The sequence below is a fragment of the Eumetopias jubatus genome, unplaced genomic scaffold (genome assembly GCF_037043125.1).
Source record: "Eumetopias jubatus isolate StellerSeaLion01/CBP00866 unplaced genomic scaffold, mEumJub1_p1.0 scaffold_15, whole genome shotgun sequence".
Lineage (NCBI taxonomy): Eukaryota > Metazoa > Chordata > Mammalia > Carnivora > Otariidae > Eumetopias > Eumetopias jubatus.
In genome coordinates, this window is record NW_028274821.1 from 33656230 (window position 1) to 33678621 (window position 22392).

A 22392-nucleotide genomic window follows, 5' to 3' on the forward strand; every position below is an offset into this window, starting at 1 on the left:
TGTCCACAGAGACCTGACAGGCCTGAAAGGACTGGCATGATATATTCAGGGTACTAAATGGGAAAAATATGCAGGAATACTTTATCCAGCAAAGCTGTCATTCAAAATAAGAGAGATAAAGAAGTTCCAGGACAAACAAAAACTAAAGGATTTTGTGAACACTAAACCAGCCCTGCAAGAAATGTTAAAGGGGATCCTTTGAGTGAAGAGAGATCCCAAAAGGAACGAAGAACAGAAAGGAATAGAGACAATCTACAGGAATAGCGATGTTAGAGGTAATACAATGGCACTAAATTCATGTCTTTCAATAATTACTCTGAATGTAAATGGACTAAATGCTCCAAAAAATACATAGGGTATCAGAATCTATAAAAAAAACCCCAATATTCATTGATATGCTGGGTATCGAGCATATAAAAGACTCATTTTAGACCCAAAGAGAGCTCCAGATTGAAAGTGAGGGGGTGGGGAACCATTTATCATGCTAATTGATATCAAAAGAAATCTAGAGTAGCCATCATTATATCAGTCAAACTATATTTTATTTTTTAATTTTTTATTGTTATGTTAATCACCATACATTACATCATTAGTTTTTGATTGTATTGTTCCATGATTCATTGTTTGTGCATAACACCTAGTGCTCCATGCAGAATGTGCCCTCTTTAATACCCATCAACAGGCTAACCCATCCCCCCACCCTCCTCCCCTCTAGAACCCTCAGTTTGTTTTTCAGAGTCCATCATCTCTCATAGTTCGTCTCCCCCTCCGACTTACTCCCCTTCATTCTTCCCTTCCTGCTATCTTCTTCTTTTTCTTTTTTCTTAACATATGATGCATTATTGTTTCAGAAGTACAGATCTGTGATTCAACAGTCTTGCACAATTCACAGCGCTCACCATAGCACATACCCTACCCAATGTCTATCACCCAGCCACTCCATCCCTCCCACCCCCATCACTCCAGCAACCCTCAGTTTGTTTCCTGAGATTAAGAATTCCTCATATCAGTGAGGTCATATGATACATGTCTTTCTCTGATTGACTTATTTCACTCAGCATAACACCCTCCAGTTCCATCCACGTCGTTGCAAATGGCAAGATCTCATTCCTTTTGATGGCTGCATAATATTCCATTGTGTATATATACCACTTCTTCTTTATCCATTCATCTGTCAATGGACATCTTGGTTCTTTCCACAACTTGGCTATTGTGGATATTGCTGCTATAAACATTGGGGTGCACGTACCCCTCTGGATCCCTACATTTGTATCTTTGGGGTAAATACCCAGTAGTGCAATTGCTGGATCGTAGGGTAGCTCTATTTTCACCTGTTTGAGGAACCTCCATACTGTTTTCCAGAGGGGTTGCACCAGCTTGCATTCCCACCAACAGTGTAGGAGGGTTCCTCTTTCTCCGCATCCCCGCCAACATCTGTCGTTTCCTGACTTGTTAATTTTAGCCATTCTGACTGGTGTGAGGTGGTGTTTCACTGAGGTTTTGATTTGGATTTCCCTGATGCCAAGAGATGTTGAGCACTTTTTCATGTGTCTGTTGGCCATTTGGAAGTCTTCTTTGGAAAAATGTCTGTTCATGTCTTCTGCCCATTTCTTGATTGGATTATTTGTTCTTTGGGAGTTGAGTTTCATAAGTTCTTTTTAGATTTTGGATACTAGCCCTTTATCTGATAGGTCATCTGCAAATATCTTCTCCCATTCTGTCGGTAGTCTTTTGGTTTTGTGGACTGTTTCTTTTGCTGTGCAAAAGCTTTTTATCTTGATGAAATCCCAATAGTTCATTTTTGCCCTTGCTTCCCTTGCCTTTGGCAATGTTTCTAGGAAGAAGTTGCTGTGGCTGAGGTCAAAGAGGTTGCTGCCTGTGTTCTCCTTTAGGATTTTGATGGACTCCTGTCTCACATTTAGGTCTTTCAAACATTTGGAGTCTATTTTTGTGTGTGCTGTAAGGAAATGGTCCAGTTTCATTCTTCTGCATGTGGCTGTCCAATGTTCCCAACACCATTTGTTGAAGAGACTGTCTTTTTTCCATTGGACATTCTTCCCTGCTTTGTCAAAGACTAGTTGACCATAGAGTTGAGGGTCCATTTCTGGGCTCTCTATTCTGTTCCATTGATCTATGTGTCTGTTTTTGTGCCAGTACCATACTGTCTTGATGATGACAGCTTTGTAATACAGCTAGAAGTCTGGAATTGTGATGCCGCCTGCTTTACTTTTCTTTTCAACATTCCTCTGGCTATTCGGGGTCTCCTCCGGTTCCATACAAATTTTGGGATTATTTGTTCCATTTCTTTGAAAAACGTGGATGGTATTTTGATGGGGATTGCATTGAATGTGTAGATTGCTCTAGGTAGCATTGACATCTTTACAATGTTGGTTTTTGCAATCCATGAGCATGGAACGTTTTTCCATTTCTTTGGGTCTTCCTCAATTTCTTTCATGAATATTTTATAGTTTTCTGAGTACAGATCCTTTCCCTCTTTGGTTAAATTTATTCCTAGGTATCTTATGGTTTTGGGTGCAATTGTAAATGGGATCGACTCCTTGATTTGTCTCTCTTCTGTCTTGTTGTTGGTGTATAGGAATGCCACTGATTTCTGTGCATTGATTTCATATCCTGCTACTTTACTGAATTCCTGTATGAGTTCTAGCAGTTTTGGGGTGGAGTCTTTTGGGTTTTCCACATACAGTATCATATCATCTTCAAAGAGTGAGAGTTTGACTTCCTCTTTGCCGATTTGGATGACTTTGATTTCTTTTTGTTGTCTGATTGCTGTGGCTAGGACTTCTAATACTACGTTGAATAGCAGTGGTGAGAGTGGACATCCCTGCCGCGTTCCTGACCTTAGGGGAAAAAGCTCTCAGCTTTTCCCCATTGAGAATGATATTCACTGTAGGTTTTTCACAGATGGCTTTTATGATATTGAGGTATGTACCCTCTATCCCTATACTCTGAAGAGTTTTGATCAAGAAAGGATGCTGTACTTTGTCAAATGCTTTTTCTGCATCTATTGAGAAGATCATATGATTCTTGTTCTTTCTTTTGTTAATGTATTGTATCACGTTGGTTGATTTGTGGATGTTGAATCAACCTTGCAGTCCAGGGATAAATCCCACTTGGTCATGGTGACTAATCCTTTTAATATACTGTTGGATCCTATTGGCTAGTATTTTGGTGAGAATTTTTGCATCCATGTTCATCAAGGATATTGGTCTGTACTTCTCCTTTTTGATGGGGTCTTTGTCTGGTTTGGGGATCAAGGTAATGCTGGCCTCATAAAATGAGTTTGGGAGTTTTCCTTCCATTTCTCTTTTTTGGAACAGTTTCAGGAGAATAGGTATTAATTCTTCTTTAAATGTCTGATAGAATTCCCCTGGGAAGCCATCTGGCCCTGGGCTTTTGTTTGTTGGGAGATTTTTGATGACTGCTTCAATTTCCTTAGTGGTTATAGGTCTGTTCAAGTTTTCTATTTCTTCCTGGTTCAATTTTGGTAATTGATAAATCTCTAGGAATGCACCCATTTCTTCCAGGCTATATAATTTGCTGGCATAGAGTTGCTCATAATATGTTCTTTTAATTTTTTGTATTTGCTTGGTATTGGTTGTGATCTCTCCTCTTTCATTCATGATTTTGTTGATTTGGGTCATTTCTCTTTTCCTTTTGGTAAGTCTGGCCAGGGGTTTATCAATCTTGTTAATTCTTTCAAAGAACCAGCTCCTAGTTTCGTTGATCTGTTCTACTATTCTTTTGGTTTGTATTTCATTGATTTCTGCTCTGATCTTTATTATTTCTCTTCTCTGGCTGGGTTTATGCTTTATTTGCTGCTCTTTCTCCAGCTCCTTTAGGTGTAGGGTTAGGTTGTGTATTTGAGACCTTTCTTGTTTCTTGAGAAAGGCTTGTATTGCTATATACTTTCCCCTTAGGACTGCCATTGCTCTATCCCAAAGATTTTGAACAGTTGTGTTTTCACTTTCATTGGTTTCAATGAATTTTTTAAATTCTTCTTTAATTTCCTGGTTGGCCCATTCATTCTTTAGTCGGATGCTCTTTAGCCTCCATGTATTTGGTTCTTTCTGACTTTCCTCTTGTGATTGAGTTCTAGTTTCAAAGCATTGTGGTCTGAAAATATGCAGGGAATGATCCCAATCTTTTGGTACCGGTTGAGACCTGATTTGTGATCTAGGATGTGATCAATTCTGGAGAATGTTCCATGGGCACTAGGGAAGAATGTGTATTCCATTGCTTTGGGATGGAATGTTCTGAATATATCTGTGAAGTCCATTTGGTTCAGTGTGTCATTTAAATTCTTTATTTCCTTGTTGATCTTTTGCTTAGATGATCTGTCCATTTCAGTCAGGGGGTGTTAAAGTTCCCCACTATTATTGTATTGTTGTCAATGAGTTTCTTTGCTTTTGTTATTAATTGCCTTATATAATTGGCTGCTCCCATGTTCGGGGCATAGATATTTACAATTGTTAGATCTTCTTGTTGGATAGACCCTTTAAGTAGGATAGAGTGTCCTTCCTCATCTCTTATTACAGTCTTTGTTTTAAAATCTAATTTGTCTGATATAAAGATTGCCACCCCAGCTTTCTTTTGGTGTCCATTAGCATGGTAAATGGTTTTCCACCCCCTCACTTTCAACCTGCGGGTGTCTTTGGGTCTAAAATGAGTCTCTTGTAGATAGCATATGGATGGGTCTTGTTTTTTAATCCAATCTGATAGCCTGTGTCTTTTGATTGGGGCATTGAGCCCATTTACATTCAGGGTAACTATTGAAAGGTATGAATTTAGTGCCATTGTATTGCCTGTAAGGTGACTGTGACTGTAGATTGTCTCTGTTCCTTTCTGATCTGTGCTGCTTTTAGGCTCTCTCTTTGCTTAGAGGACCCCTTTCAATATTTCTTGTAGGGCTGGTTTCGTGTTTGCAAATTCCTTTAGGTTTTGTTTGTCCTGGAAGCCTTTTATCTCTCCTTCAATTTTCAATGAGAACCTAGCTGGATATAGTATTCTTGGCTGCATATTTTTCTCGTTTCGTGCTCTGAAGATATCATGCCAGTCCTTTCTGGCCCGCTAGGTCTCTGTGGATAGGTCTGTTGCCAATCTAATATTTCTACCATTGTAGGTTACATATCTCTTCTCCCGATCTGCTTTCAGGATTTTCTCTTTGTCTCTGAGACTCGTAAGTTTTACTATTAGATTTCGGGGTGTTGACCTATTTTTATTGATTTTGAGAGGGGCTCTCTGTGCCTCCTTGATTTTGATGCCTGTTTCCTTCCTCACATTAGAAAAGTTCTCTGCTATTATTTGCTCCAATATACCTTCTGCCCCCCTCTCTCTTTCTTCTTCTTCTGGGACCCCAATTATTCTAATGTTGTTTCATCTTATTGTATAGCTTATCTCTCGAATTCTGCCCCTGTGATCTTTTAGTTTTTTATCTCTCTTTTTCTCAGCCTCTTTATTTTCCATCTTTTGGTCTTCTATATCGCTGATTCTCTCTTCTGCCTCATTTATCCTAGCAGGTAGTGCCCCCATTTTTTATTGCACCTCATTAATAGCCTTTTTGATTTCGACTTGGTTAGGTTTTAGTTCTTTTATTTCTCCAGAAAGGGTTTCTCTAATAACTTCCACGCTTTTTAAGCCCAGCTAGTGTCTTTAAAGTCATGATTCTGAACTCTAGGTCCGACTAATGTCCGTATTGAGTAGGTCCCTGGCTGACGGTACTACCTCTTGTTCTTTTTGCTGAGGTGATTTTTTCGTCTTGTCATTTTGTCCAGAGGGGATACATGAATGAGAGAACAAAATGCTAACAGGTTAACAACGTCCCTAACAAATATACTCTATACAAATCAGAAAAGACCTGAAACCAGGAGAAACGAAAGGGAAAGAAAGAAAAAAGAAAGAGAAAAAAAAGAAAAATATAAAAACAAAAACAGAACAATACAAAAAAAACAGAATATGATGAAATATGATCAGGCTAGTGTGTAGATCAGTGCCACACACTAGATTTTGGGCGTATTTTGGTCTGTTAGAAAAAAGTGCCTCCTAAAATTTTAAAGGAAGAAAGTTTTATATATTCTCAGCCAGCTGAGGGTTAATAAGGGCTAATGCAATGAAGGGATTGAAGATGAATGTAAAGATGAAAATTATAAAAGATTTTATAAAAGGAATTAATAAGATAAGAAGTTGTTTAAAAAAAGAAAGAAGAAGATTTAAAAAAAAAAAGAAAAAGAAAGGGAGAGAATGTGATCAGGTAGGAGACTAGAACAAAGTCATACACTAGTGATTTAGGGTATATTTTGATCTGTTAGAAGAAACTGTATCTCAAAATTTTAAAGAGAGAACAACTTATATATATATGCCAAAAATAAGCGTAACTACTATGAAGGGATAAAATATGACTCTAAAAATGAAAAATAAAAAATGTTTTTTTAAAAAAGGGATTGATAAGATGTTGGTTGAAAAAAGGAAAAAGAAAAATAAAAAAACAGTTGAAAAATTAACTTTGAAAATCTAATGAATCACGGTAAAAAAAAAAAAAACGAATTCTATGTGCAATATTCCCTTAGTGCTGGAGTTCTCCCGTTCTCCTTGATCGGTAAACTTGGTCTTGGCTTGCTGGCTGTTCGTGCTGATCTTCTGGGGGAGGGGTCTTTTACCGTGGTTCCCAAATGTCTTTGCCGGAGGCGGAATTGCCCCACTCTTGTCGGTCCGGGCTAAGCAATCTGCTCGGGTTTGCTCTCAGGAGCTTTTGTTCCCTGCAAGCTCTGGTACAGCTTTGGAGGACCAGGGTGAAAATGGTGGCCTCCCAATCTCCACCCAGAGGAGGTGAGAACTCGGGGCCCTGCTCTTCATTTTGCCCCCAGAGAAAAGCTGTCACTCCTGTCTCCCTGGTCTCCAGCCGCACTCCGTGCTCACATGGCCTGTGATTGAGCATTTCTATCTCTGGCACCTGACCCCGTGTGGAGTCTCCAAACTCAGCAGATCCCTGTGGTGCATTCCTGCACCGCTCCTCCCCAGGGAGGAAGGGGAGTGTCCCCAGCTCTGCCGCTTGTTGGGTCCCTGCTCGAGGAGCAGTGGCCCGACTGGGCCGCGGATCACAGTTTATGGCCACCCCGAGCTGAGACCCCATGCCTCAGCTCTGTCTCTGCAGCCGGCTTCCCTGCTCTAATACCTGGGAGCTCTGCTGCACTCAGGCACCCCCGGTTTTTCTGTGACCCCGAGGGTCCTGAGACCACACTGTCCCGCAAGGGTTCCACCCCCCGCTTAGCCACTGGAGTGACGTCCCTCAGCGGAGCTGACTTCCAAAAGTTCCGATTTTGTGCTCTGCAGCTCTATCACTTGCCAAAAGCTGCCGATGGAGGCCCCCTCCCCCGCCGTCTATCCTCCCAAATATTGCCCCGGATTCACTTCTCCGCACGTCTTACCTTCCAGTAAGTGGTCGCTTCTCTGTTCAGAGAGTTGTTGCTACTCTCTTCTTCAATCTCTTGTTTAGTTCGTAGGTGTTCAGAATGGTTTGATCCCTATTCAGCTGAATTCCTGAGACCAGATGAAGTCCAGGTGTCCTACTCCTCCGCCATCTTGCTCCACCCTCCCAAACTATATTTTAATCCAAAGAGTGTAATAAGAGAGGAATAAGGACACCATATTATCATAAAAGGGTCTACCTAACAACAATTGTTAGGAAGATCTAACAATTGTAAATATTTATGCCCCTAACTTGGGAGCAGCCAAATATATAAATCATTTAATAACAAACTTAAAGAAACTCACTGATAACATTACAATAATAGTAGGAGAATTTAACACCCCACTCACAGCAATAGACAGATTATTTAAGTATGAGATCAACAAGGAATGGCTTTGAATGACACACTGGGCCAGATGGACTTAACAGACATATTCAGAGCATTTCATCCTAAAGCAGCAAGTAAATATTCTTTTCAATTGCACATGGAACATTCTCCAGAATAGATCACATACTGGGTCACAAATCAGGACTCAACCAGTACAAAGACTGAAATCATACCATGCATATTTTCAGATCACAATGCTATGAAACTTGAAGTCAACTGCAAGAAAAAATTCTGAAGGACCACATACACATGGAGGTTAAAGAATATCCTACCTACTAAAGAATGAATGGGTCAACCAGGGAATTAAAGAAGAATTAAAAAAAAATGCATGGAAGCAAATGAAAATGAAAACACAGTAGTCCAAAACCTTTGGGATGCAGCAAACGTGGTCCTATGAGGGAAGTATATTGCAATACCGGCCTACCTCAAGAAGCAAGAAAAGTTTCAAATACACAACCTAAGTTACACCTAAAGGAGCTGGAAATAGAACAGCAAATAAAGCCTAAATCCAACAGGAGAAGGGAAATAATAAATATTAGAGCAGAAATCAATGATATAGAATTAAAAAGGAAAACATTAGAATAGATCAATGAAACTAGGAGCTGGTTCTTTGAAAGAATTAACAAGATTGATGAAACACCTAATCAGACTTATCAAAAAGAAAAGAGAAAGAACCCAAATAATAAAATCATGAATGAAAGAGGAGAGATCATAATCAACACCACAGAAATATAAATAATTATAAGAGCATACTATGAAAAATTATATGCCAACAAATTAGGCATTCTGGAAGAAATGGATAAATTCCTAGAAACATAAAACTGAAACAGAAAGAAATGGAAAACCTGAAAATACCCATAACCAACAAAGAAGTTGAATCAGTAATTAAAATCTCCCAGCAAACAAGAGTCCAGGGCTGGATGGCTTCCCAGGGTAATTGTATCAAACATTTAAAGAAGAATTAGTACCTATTTTTCTGAAGATGTTTAAAAAAAATAGAAATGGAAGGAAAACTTCCAAACTCATTCTATGACGTCAGCATTACCTTGATCCCCAAACCAAAGATCACACTAAAAAGGAAAATTACAGACCAATATCCCTGATGAACATGGATGTAAAAACTCTCAAGATACTAGCTGATAGGATCCAATAGTACATTAAAAGGATAATTCACCACAGCCAAGTGAGATTACTCCTGGGTGGCAGGGTGGTTCAACAATTGTAAATGAATCAATGTGATACACCATATTAATGAAAGAAAGGATAAGAACCATATGATTCTTTCAATAGATGCAGAAAAAGTGTTTGACAAAATACAACATCATTTCTTGATAAAAATCTTCAACAAAGTAGGTATAGATGTTACATATCTCAACATCATAACAGCCATATACAGCAGACCCACAGCTAATATCCCCAACAGGGAAAAACTGAGAATTTTCCCCTAAGGTCAGGAACACAACAGGGATATCCACTCTTACCACCATTGTTCAACATAGTCCTGGAAGTCCTACGTTCAGCAATCATACAACAAAAAGAAATAAAAGGCATCCAAATCATCAAAGAAGTCAAACTTTTACTCATCACAGATGACATGATACTCTATGTGGAAAACCCAAAGACTCCGCAGAAAATTGCTAGAACTGATACTGGAACTCAGCAAAGTCACAGGGTAAAAAAATAAGTGAAGAGAAGTCTGTTGCATTTCCATACACCAACAATGAGGCAACAGAAAGAGAAATCAAGGAGTCAATGCTGTTTACAATTACTCCAAAAATCATAAGATACCTAGGAATAAACCTAACCAAAGAGGTAAATGATCTGTACTCTGAAAATTGTAGAACACTTATAAAAGAAATTGAGGAAGTCACAAAGAAATGAAAAAACATTCCATGTTCATGGATTGGAAGAACAAATATTGTTAAAATATCTATATTACCCAAAGCAATCTACATTCAATGCAATCCTTATCAAAATAACACCAGCATTTTTCACAGGGCTGGAAGAAACAATTCTAAAATTTGTGTGGAACCAGAAAAGCCCTGAATAGCCAAAGTAATGTTGAAAAAGAAAAGCATAGCTGGAGGCATCACAATTCTGGACAAATTAATCATCAAGACAGTATGGTACTGGCACAAAAAAACAGACACATAGATCAATGGAACAGAATAGAGAACCCAGAAATGGACCCTGAACTCTATGGTCAACTAATCTTTGACAAAGCGGGAAAGAATATCCAAAGAAAAAAAGACAGTCTCTTCAACAAATGGTGTTGGGAAAATTGGACAGCCACACGCAGAAGAATGAAACTGGACCACTTAGACCCATACCCAAAAATAAATTCAAAATGGATGAAAGACCTAAATGTGAGACAGGAGTCCATCAAAATCCTAGAGGAGAACACAGGTAGCAATCTCTTTGACCTTTGTTGGTACAGCTTCTTACTATACATGTCTCCAGAGGCAAGGGAAATAAAAGCAAAAATGAACTATTGGAACTTCATCAGGATAAAAAACTTTGGCACAACAAGGGGAACAATCAACAAAACTAAAAGGCAACATATGGAATGGGAGAAGATAATTGCTAATGATATAGTAGATAATGGAATAGTGTCCAAAATCTATAAAGAACTTATAAAACTCAATAACCCAAAAATAAAAATCCAGTCAAGAAATGGGCAGAAGACATGAACAGACATTTCTCCAAAGAAGACATACAAATAGCTAATAGACACATGAAGAAAATGCTTAACATCACTTAGCATCAGGGAAATACAAATCAAAACCAAAACAAGATACCACTTCACACCAGTCAAAACGGCTAAAATTAGCAACTCAGGAAATCACAGATGTTGGCAAGGATGCAGAGAAAGGGGGACCTTCTTACACTGTTGGTGGAATGCAAACTGGTGTAGCCACTCTGGAAAATAATGTGGAGGTTCCTCAAAAAGTTAAAAGTAGAACTACCCTACAATCCATCAATTGCACTACTATGTATTTATCAAAGGGTACAAACATAGTGATTTGAAGGGGCATCTGCACCCCAGTGTTTATAGCAGCAATGTCTACTATCGCCAAAATATGGAAAGAACCCAGATGTGCATCGATGGATGAATGGATAAAGAAGAAGTGGTATACACACACACACACACACACACACATACACACACACACACAATGGAATATTAGCCATCAAAAAGAATGAAATTTTGCCATTTGCAACAACATGGATGGAAGAGGAGTGTATTATGCTAAATGAATAAGTCTATCAGACCAAGATGAATACCATATGATTTCTTTTATATATGGACTTTAAGAAACAAAACAGATGAACATATGGGAAGGAAAAGAAAAATAAAATGATAAAAATAGAGAGGGAGGCAAACAATAAGAGACTCCTAACTAAATGAAACAAACAGGAGCGCCTGGGTGGTTCAGTCATTAAGTGTCTGCCTTTGACTCAGGTCATGATCCCAGGTCCTGGGATGGAGTCCCACATTGGACTCCCTGCTTGGCAGGAAGACTTCTTCCTCTCCCACTTCCCCTGCTTGTGTTCCTGCTCTCTCTCTCGCTGTCTCTGTCTCTGTCAAATAAATAAATAAATCTTAAATAAATAAATAAATAAATGAAACAAACAGGTTGCTGGAGGAGGGTGGGGGGATGGTTTTATTGGGTGAAGGGCACTAAGGAGGGCACTTGATGTAATGAGCACTGGGTGTTATATGCAACTGATGAATCACTAAATTCTACCCCTGAAACAAATAATATACTATATGTTAACTAACTTAAATTTAAATTAATAAAAAAGAAAGAAAAGAAATTCTTTTGCTCTAGACTCTTGAGGACCTGGTAGGACTCTCCACATGATCTCTTCCTATGTGCACTCCAGGATGATCTCTATGAACTTCACTGGAGAATTGGTTAAACCCAAGATGGCTAATTTGCTTGTACTTCCCTGCCTGTAGTCTGCCTCTCTGCCTTGAGAAACTCTCTCCATTCCTTGATATTGGGACATTTCATTATATTAAAGTTTTTTCATATTATCATATCCTTCTTTGTTACTGAGGAAGACAAATATAGTTAAATAAGAGTTTCATTTAGTTGGATTAAGATGATATGGAAATTTTTTATTTTATCAAAGTAATAAATGTATATGGTAATACATCAAATAGTACATAAGTGCTTATAATAAATAGCAACAATCTTTCAGCATGTTCTCGTAGCTGGTACTTTTTTCTTAATTATTCTGACCATGGCAGTTGAGTTTTAGGAACCAACTTTCATCCTAATTAACCAGGAACATAGTACAAGAGATCATGAGTGTATCAACTCAAGTCTCTCTGTAGCCTGTAGGAGAGGCTATAACATAACCACATAGATATAGTGTTTCATAAACACCATGACCCTAGTAATAATTATATTTTATATTACAGTGCATTAGACAGACACATGATATATAACTGAAAAATTTATAAAATAATATTTAACTTTAGTATCTATGAAAAGTACAAGCACAACAGAATAAATTTAAATCTAAGTATTTATTAACATAGAAAAATCCTTAAAAATACAAAACAAAAGAAACAATTTGGTTTCATAATCCCTTAACAGGTTATAACTCTCAGTTTGAAATATACTTACCTTGAATAAATGGGAGAAGGGCTTCCTAAGTACTTTGGTGAATGGTGTCTCCTTCACACTCAGAGACTGCCATTTGTCTTTGGATATCTTATTATTTCCACTACGTTCAAGTGCAAACATCTTTCCTATTCATGGACCTAAGTTCTGGGTCTGGGAGAGATGCACTGAGGATTATGATTCCTCTGAACCTTTAGTTTGCCTCAGTCTCACCCAGGTCACACAGAATTTATGAGTGAGTCATATCACTAGCAATATTTTCCAGAACAATCAGATACTCTGAGATATTTGCTATGTTGGTTTTGGTCATGAAGATGAAGTAGGAGAATAACCTGGCAAAACCACTGAGGGGCTTAAGAAAAATTTATCCAAGATACACAACTGCCTAAAAACTTGAATGGGTTCCATCTTGTCTAGGAGTTAGGTCATGCGCTGTAGCCAGGCCAGAATGTTCTGGTCCACTCTACCACTCAGTTAGACAGATCTTCAACAGTGGGTATTTGATGGCATCTATACTCAGGGCATTAAAGAAGGTCCATATGTCCATAACATTCTCCTTAAGATATTCCTGTTTCATCTAGAGTATCATGACTCACAGCTGATCAATCACCAGTCCCATTCTAGTAACCTCAGAGAAGCTATCCTCTAACATGTCAAGTAGTTCCAAATATAAGAAGCAGTAGTTCCAAATATAAGAAGCAGTTAGATAGAGGTTACTACATGTTAGATAGAAAAATCTAAAGTCTTTCTCTTTCTTGGTGGTTCTCCTTTGGGTGTGAACCCTGCTGTATTTAGATCCATAGACCCTTGGAAGTTCTGGATACCAGGGCATCTGAGTGTTTGAAGATCAGGGTTTTGGACATCACCCTTCATCTTTTTTGGTTCTGTCCCAGCCTTTACTATGAGCTCAGTCTTCAGGAGTATGAACTTACTCTAATCTAAATATTCCTGTGTTATTGGAGTTAATACCTTATCAGGAGTTGAGAACCTATAAGGAGAATTTTGTAGTTTTCCTATTATTGGCTTCTACAGCTTCTTTCTCAAATAAGATAGTTAGTTGGAACTGTTGGTCTCTTTAGTTCTAGAAGTGGTCTCCATAACTGTAAATAACATGCTTGTACATACTTCTGTTTCTTGACATATCAACATTAGAATTACCTCTTGATGTCCCACTCTGAAAAGTGAAGATTTATTTCAAATGTTTTTTCTTCCATTCAGTTACTTAATCAAAATTACAGCACATTTTAATGTGTATTCATGAGTTGCTTGTTTGGTTTTACTTTTTTTCTAGTTTTTCTATTCATTCACTCTTTTATGTTAAACCAGAAGACCAAAGTGATATTTTTAGCTGTAAATGTAAACCACCATGCTCTTGAGGTACTTACTTTAAAAAGTCTGGATTACTTCTTCTCATATACCTTGGGAAAGGCTTTAATTCCCAAGCACGTATCTGGCAGTACAGTCCTATAGGAAACCATGAGGTTTCATGGAACCTGTAAGTACAACTAGCAGATGCTCTTCCTGTCCTTTAAGTTCATCTGGGAATATAGTTTTGTTTTTAACTTGATTTAGCTTAACAAGAGACTAAATGAAGGGGGGAACTGGAAGGGGAGATGAACGATGAGAGACTATGGACTCTGAGAAACAAACTGAAGGTTCTAGAGGGGAGGGGGGTGGGGGGATGGGTTAACCTGGTGATGGGTATTAAAGAGGTATTGAATGGAGCACTCAGTGTTGTACACAAACAATGAATCATGGAACATTACATCAAAAACTAATGATGTGATATATGGTGATTAACATAACATAATAAAATAAAATTAAATAAATAAATGAAATGAAAAAAACCAAGTTTACATTGTAAAGGCCTCTTCAAGCTTATAGAATGAGATCTAATCTTAAATTTGTAAAAGATAACATAGTGCCATATATCACTAGTTGTATTGCTCAAGCCCTGGCCAATGTGATACCATGACTTTTCTATTCTTATCAGTCTTCCTCTTTTTTTTCTTTCTCACACCCAGGATAACATGCTTACAATTCCCTTCCTTGCAAGAGCATTACATGTTACAACAACCTCAGCTTATACAGTCCACTCTTCTGAAAAAGTGATGGGAGAAGTCAGAGTTCTCTCAGTTTCCTCTGACTGTTCCTTTGTGTTCCCTTCACTCTCTAAAGCTTCTCTTTCCTGGAGTAAGAGGGATTCACTTATTCACTTAATAAGTAAGTACTCATAACTTTCTCTTTCCAAGTACTCTAATGATAAATGAGGCAGATAAGATACCTGCTCTCAGGGGACTTAGAGTGTAGCTGAGAAGACAGACAATTAACAGGTGTTAACAGTAAGGAATGGTGACCATTGTAGCAGGGGAAACATAGAGTCACAGGTGGGGTGATCAAAACATAGTCCAGATGTGAGAGAAGGCATCCCTCAAGGAATGACTTTTCAGCTGTACCCTGAAGAATGATACAGAAAATATCTGCAAGGGACAGATTGTTCTATGTAAGGGAATAGCATGCAGAGAAATTTCAGAGATGAGAGAGAACCTGCATGAGTTTTTCAAGGAACTAACAGCAACCAGGAAGGCTGGTGGATGGAGACTTGCAGACAGAGGCAAGAGCCACATTATGTCTAGCTTCTAGTAAGTCAGATTGAAAACATTCAAATGTCTTTATGGCCAAAAAGAATGGAAATGCATTAAAATATTTTAAGTGGAAAAGCAACATAAACCCTATTTATGTTTTAGAAAGCTCACTCTAGCTTTAGGATGGGGAATGACATGGTCAGGGCTTACTGGTTCACTGCTTTGAGGGTGAGGGAAAGGGAGGAAGCAAGAATGGACTCCCAATCTTGTGGGCAACTGGGTTGATGGTAGTGGCATTTAGTAAAGTAAGAAACACTAAAGTAGGCACAGATTTGAGAAAAAGATCTGAACATGTTCTAGGAGGCTACAAGGCACCCATATTGAGATGTCCAGAGGGATTTGGATATAGGGGTTGCCAAACTGCCAGACAGTAAATGTTTCAGACTTTGAGAGACAGGCAGTCTTTGTTGCAGCTATTCAACTCTGCCACCGCAAGGTGAAAATAACCACAGATAATATGTAAACAAATGAAAATAGCTATGTTCCAATAAAACTTTATTTATAAAAACAAGTGGAGTACCAAATCAGGCTGACTGATCCCTGAGCTAGAAAATGGAGCTGGGAGAATGGAGATGGGGAATCAAGAACCATCACTATGTGTGTAATGACCTTGGTTTGAAATGTCTTTTTTGATAAGTTTTGTAGAATTCCAAACTTTCTGAAGACCTTTTTCTAAGAATTAAAAGTTAGAAATTAAAGTTTCCAGGAAAATATGGCTTGATATAAAGTAGAATAAATTGTGTACAGAAGCAATTGCTTAATTTTAGTTATTGATTTTTATTCTTTAGTGATTTTAGTAAGTTATACCCCAAAAACAATAACCTAAATCCCAAGCCAGAAATGAGGGAGATGTTGCTGGATGGAAAAGTGTGAAAGAAAAAGACATGGGGAAGCCTCATTATATGGGGCAGCATGTCACCAAAGCAGAAAGAGAAAGGTCTGGGGAAAGAGTCACACAGCAGAGTCTACTCCCTGTGATGCCACACTCCCCAGGCACACAGAAGTTTGTCTTTAGCAAAGCTGGTTTGCCTTGTCAAGTCAATAATGTTATGAGCAATTAAATTGCCTTTCCCACCTTGGGAGGGGACTCAATGTACAACCCAGGGGAAGAGTTGATCTATTAAAAGGCATTTTTTTTCTATGTCTTTCTTTCTACTCTCAAATAAACCACTATATTCTTGACTCCTAAATTATCCCTCTTATCTGAAAATGCTCTGCCTTGGAACAAAATGTCTTAAAAAAGTCTCTCTATTCCAGAGGAGAACTGTTGACTGCAGTAATTGGGGCAGCATGTTTCACTCAAGATGCCTCTACTTTGGGATTGTCAAAGCCTGGCTGTTAATAAGGCCTCAGGTAGGGCTCCACCCCATCCCTATGCAATCCCCTTTCTCTTGGAAGCTCAAGAAACTTAGCAAGTGGGGCTTAATTTAGCCTCTCAGGATTTCTGGGAGGCAAGTCAGAGTGGGCCTGTCAGCATCCTCATTTTCCTGTTGAGGACACCAGTACACAGGTGGGTCAAACAGTGCTTGGTCTGTTATCCAGCAAGTAGCCACAGAAGTTGGAAAAGAAGCAAGAAGCATGTCTCCTACTCTTTGTTCAAAGAGAGCAGTTATTTTTCACACTATGGAGCCCCAGATTTGTCACGGGGGTCTTATAGGCACACATGGCCCAGGGGGAAAGCTGAGTGGGGGACTTTAGGTTTCTCACTCCCTGAAACTCCCACACACTTCAACAAGAAGCAGCCCTACTGTTTCCTTTTTCTTTTTTTTCTTCTTGAAGTTGTGCTTAAGAATTCTATAACTTGAGGGAAACCCCTTTGGGTCCCGGGTCCCCTCCCTCCTTGGGAGCTTTGTACTATCACTTTGCTATCACTCAATAAACCTTGCTTTGCTGCCCACAAAAAAAAAAAAAAAAGAATTCTATAACTTGAAAAAGAAAAGACTAAATACTCTGGTTGAAATCATGTGCTTTTGTTTATAAATCTGTGTTTCTTTCACTCCAAGTCTCCCTTTGACTTCCATAGCCTAGTTTTTACTCTGGATGCCCACTTTTCGTTATAAATATATTTATTAGCACCTTTTGTGTGTTGCACTTGCCTGTGACTATGATGGAGAGTATCTCTAGCACATGCGCCCATGTGCTTTTCATCTATGTAAGCTCCTGGTATATGTGGCACTGAATACACATTGGCTGAATTGCTAATGAATGCATCAATGGATGGATAGATGAATTAGTTCCTGCTACAATTTTTATGTGAAGCTAGCCATAACCCAAACAGTAATTCATCTGTCTTTATATAACTCTAGACTACTAGCCAATGAGTGTTGTGGGTCATTTTTCATTCATCTTTGTGTATATGATGCCTAGAACAAAGCCTGGATCATAGTAAGCATTCAATAAACAAATGTTTGAATAATCAAGGCGATGACTTTATAGTCAAGGTGATTCTTCCAGATGAATTCCTGCCAGGAAACACATTGAGGAATTAATGTGTTCTAGGCAATAATGTTAGTGTTGGGATTATAGATACTACTAAATTTGGCTCATGCATGGGAGGAATTTTGCTCTCAAGAGTTGGGAGTTTGGCAATCCATGGAGGAGATGGGAAATGGCAGGCAGGATCAAAACATCTAAGAAACAAGGGAGGAGCCAGGCTCCAAGCTTGCAGTAATATTCAATTGGGTGTCAGGCATAGAGATGGGAGAAGGCTTACACTCCCAGGGCATGTCAGAATTCTGCAAAACTTCTTCCAGTGCCATATTCTGCCCTTCCCATGACAAGTACCTTTGGCATATTTCAATGAGCCATTATTGTTGATGGTAACATGTATTTTTCCTTAGGTATCTTGATACCTAGTATGGACTTTGGGGGTGAGACTTGCCTATACGGTGGCCTCTTCATGGATGCATAGGATGGGCTGATTTTTCTGCCTCAGCTCCTCTCCCTGACTTCAAGGGAAGAACATTTCCATGTGAACTTTCTTTCCCCACTTTAAATAAAAAAAAGCCCTCATCATTCCTCTTTCCACTTCTAGTTTCCCTATCAGTTGGTGAGATTCTACAGTCCATTTTTTTTTCAGTCAAAATACCAAAATTCTATCTATTACTTATAGCACTCTGTTGGATAAAAGGCCAGATTCTCCCCTTTCCAGGTCTACAAAATCCATCATCTTGATTATATTGTCCTTGAATATGGCCTACTCTGTTTCCCTTTGCTGGTCTCCATTCACGTAAAATAACATCTGTTCCCTGTGCTCAAGTTCTTCTCTGTCATGCTCACACTAGATCTCTCCCAATACCTCTGCATCACTTGGAAGCTGCAGACAGCGCTCATCAACACACTTCTTTTTTCCAGGCTGACCATGCCTTTCTCAAATTCTCTTCATCCTTGAAGTTCCTGACCCAATAAGATAATGCCTCCTTTCAGACGTCTCTCCAATTTCCTTCCCAAAAAAGTATGATATCTGTGGCTTCTTGTGTCTCCTTTAATCTCTTTGTGACTCTTATGAAGCACTTTTCATATTCTGCCTATTATGAGAAATTATACACTGCTTCTTCAGACACCCCCATTTTACTGATCAAAGCTAAAACTCAGAGTGGTTACTTTAGAGAGTTTCCAAGGTTAATCCACTTGAATTATATCAGAGCAGAAACTAGAACTCAGTTCTCTCACATGCTTGCCTAGTTCTTTTTCATATGTGTATTGTGCTTGATTTAATATGTATATTAGACATGCTCTGACTTTGTTGTATAACCTAGGATTGATTAATCATAGGGGTTTCATGCTAGATTGAGCAGAAGGGCAAGCCCTAACTTGCGAGGAAGCATGTAGAAAGGAGAGAGTGGTGTGAAATGCATCTTTCAGCTCACACTCAAAACATAGGCAGTACCTTAACATCTGTATTAAAATTCTTTGGAGAAACAGAAATAATGAGATGATAGATGATCAGTAGATACATACACACACAGAGAGAAAAATAATAGATTTATTATAAGAAATTGGCACATGTGATTATAGAGGCTAACAAGTCCAATCTACAGGTAGACCAGCAGGCTGGAGACCCAGGGAGAGACGATGTTAAAGTTCAAAGGTCATCAGACAGGCAGTCGATGTTCTTATTTGAAGGCCATGAGACAGGAAAAGCCAATGTTGCAGATGAAGTCGAAGGGCAGTCTGTTGGAGAATTCTCTCTTATTTGGGAAAGGATTGATCTTTTTGTTATATTTAGGCCTTCAACAGATTAGATGAGGCCTACCCACATTATGGAGGGCAATCTACATTATTTTACCAATTATAATGGTAATATCATCCCAAAGTGCCCTCACAGAAACACCCAGAACAATGTTTGACCAAAATTTGGGCACCCCATGGTGCAGTCAAGTTGACACATAAGGTTAACCATATGACATCCTTCAACTCATATACAGGTAGTACTTTAAGCATCCTTCAACTTGCACACAGCACAAAGGTACTACCTTGAGTATCCTTCAACTCAAACTTAACACTCAGTATGTTGAGCATCCTTCAATTTAGCCTCAACACACAGATAGTATCTTTAATTTAATTCTCACATAAGATTGACCAGGAATGTAAGTCACTCATTTGCATACAATTTCTCAAAAACATAAGTATTAAAAAAAAGTAAGACACTGAATTTGCCTTCACTAATTGATTTTGTTTAATTGCTCATTAGAATCCAAGCCACTTGAGGGCAGGGACCATGTCCTCTTACCACATACACATTGTACAGGCTGAATAAATATGGTGGGTTAACCATCAGGTTTTTTGCCCAGATGGATCCTGCACTTGGTATTTTAGAGTCATTGGCTTCTCTCACTTGTTTCACATGCTTGGAACTTGCTGAAAAATCATCCTTTGGGCTTTAAATTTTCATGCTCAATTTCATCGCAAAGGTGAGGTTTTTGGGTTGTTCACTGTTGAGAGAAACATCTGTTCAGCTGTTTCTGACACTTGGGCAGCTGAAAAAGAAGAAGAAAAAGAAGCAGACCCTCAGTTTAAGATTATTTTTCACATGAATAACTCCAACACAGAGTAAATTTAAGATTTGAAACTTTCCATGCATCTGCTTTTCACAGGGGAGGAAGTAGGGTCATTTCAGATATATTTTTTTTTAAATGTGCATATCCAAAGCAGTTTCAAGTGACCAAAAATTTACTTTATATGCTCAGAGCCTAGATTTAAGGAACAGTTTCCATGGTTCTATGCTTGGTAAATACACTATAGCTCTATTAATACTCAGTGTATGGCTTTTGTATATCTGATTATAAATTTGCTTGAGTGAAGTGATACTGTATCATGACTAGACAGAAGGAATTGAGGTGTATTATTGTTTTTGTTTTATTGTTGTTGTTTTTTTGCCACTATCTTTATTTCCTTCCTAACCCATGTTCTTTATTTCTGGTGCTCAAAGAAAGGTAAGCTTTGCTTTTACTCAGTAAATCTCAACCCTGAGGCCTCTTTCCTCCTTGTTCTTCTGGGACCCATTACTCTTGGTAGTCTCCACTTCCTATTGTTACATATGTCATTATCTGTTTCCAATCCTAGACTGTAGCCTTTTATTTAAGGTCAGAAATTGTGTTTTATTTGCCTTTCCTTGAGTGCCCAACTCTGGGTCTGGTGTACTTGGGCACTCATTAAATATTGGATTACTGGATAAGAGAAGGCAGGTGTTCATCCAGATTGGTGGTAGATCCCCTGGTATGGAGGAGCTCTGGATCTCTGGTCTGCCTCCAAGCTGATTCTATTTGTCATTGCAAACATGATGTCAAAGCATTTCTTTTTTTAACAAACTGTTCACTCCTGTTCTCATTTTATAAACACAAGGTATTGACTTTCACCCTCTACTGCATTAAGAATCTTCCTGGCTCAGGGGCACCTGGGTGGCTCAGTTGGTTAAGCATTGTACTCTTGATTTTGGCTCAGGTGATGATCATAGGGTGGGGCTTCACACTCAGCAGGGAGTCTGCTTGAGATTCTCTCTCCCTCTGCCTTTGCCCCTCCCCCCACTCTCTCTTTCTCTCTAAAATAATAAATAAATCTAAAAAAAAAAAAGAATCTTCCTGGCTCATGAAATCTAAAAGTCTTTGTTATACTTGACTTTTAAAGTTTAAATTATGAAAATAATAAGGCTGTTTGAGCTTTCCAGATATATTGAAATATATTGAATATATATAATACATAATTATGTATAAATTATATTTCAATATATAATATATAATTTATATATTCAATATATATAATTATAATATAATTAATATATATTATATATACACTGGTTATATAATATTTTCCAAATATATTGAATATGCTTTGAAAACTATCCTCTTGCCCCGACTTATGCTACTCCAATATGCTGATATGTCCCCATGGTGGGAGCATATGTCTTTCAATCACCTGTGCCCCCCTTCTCCCACCCATGAGGATGATGGCTTTTAACATCAGCAGGAATAGTGACTACCAAAGAACATGCCTTTTGAGTTCTGTTCCCATGTTTAATCATCCTTGTAGTAAAGAAGCTCTGACCTACATCCCTCTGGTTGCATATCCTCTAATGTTTAGTTCAGAGGACAACTGTTCAATGTCCTTTGTCCTAACCCTCCATATAGAGAAAGAAAGCTAATGAGGTTGCTTCTTGTTTTCTTCTAGATTAAGAGATCTGTAATCCCTTAAACTTTGTACCCATGGACTGATTTATAGATTCTTTAATTAATTTTAGTTGATACTGTATAATTATTTTTTAGTTTTTCTCATTTTTCTGCCATGTTCCTTAAACACTGCCCTAAAACATTTGACCAAAGCTAAGCATCATAGAGAAACAACTTATTAGCTTCCTCTTTGAGGGGAAAAGTAGAACCCCAGAGTCCTAATGATTGGTAAAATTGGACGAAATCAAACAACTCACAGCATGCTTAGTGGAGAGAACACTTGGAATCAAGAGAAAGGGATTTGAGTCCATGCTGTGTCACTTATCTGTCATCTGGGAAGTGGAAATAACAATATAATCTGCTTATTTCCTAGAGACATCATCACGTTCATAAGAAAACATACAAAAGATAATTGCAAATTGTACAGCTCTATACAGAGGGTTGTCAGAACCTAAGGGAAAGAGTAAAATGCCACTGGAATATCAAGATAAAGTTAACTCCTGAAAGTGCATTGCAGGAGAATTTAAGTGTAGCCATTGCGATCAGTGATTTGTTGTAGTAAATCTGAGCACCA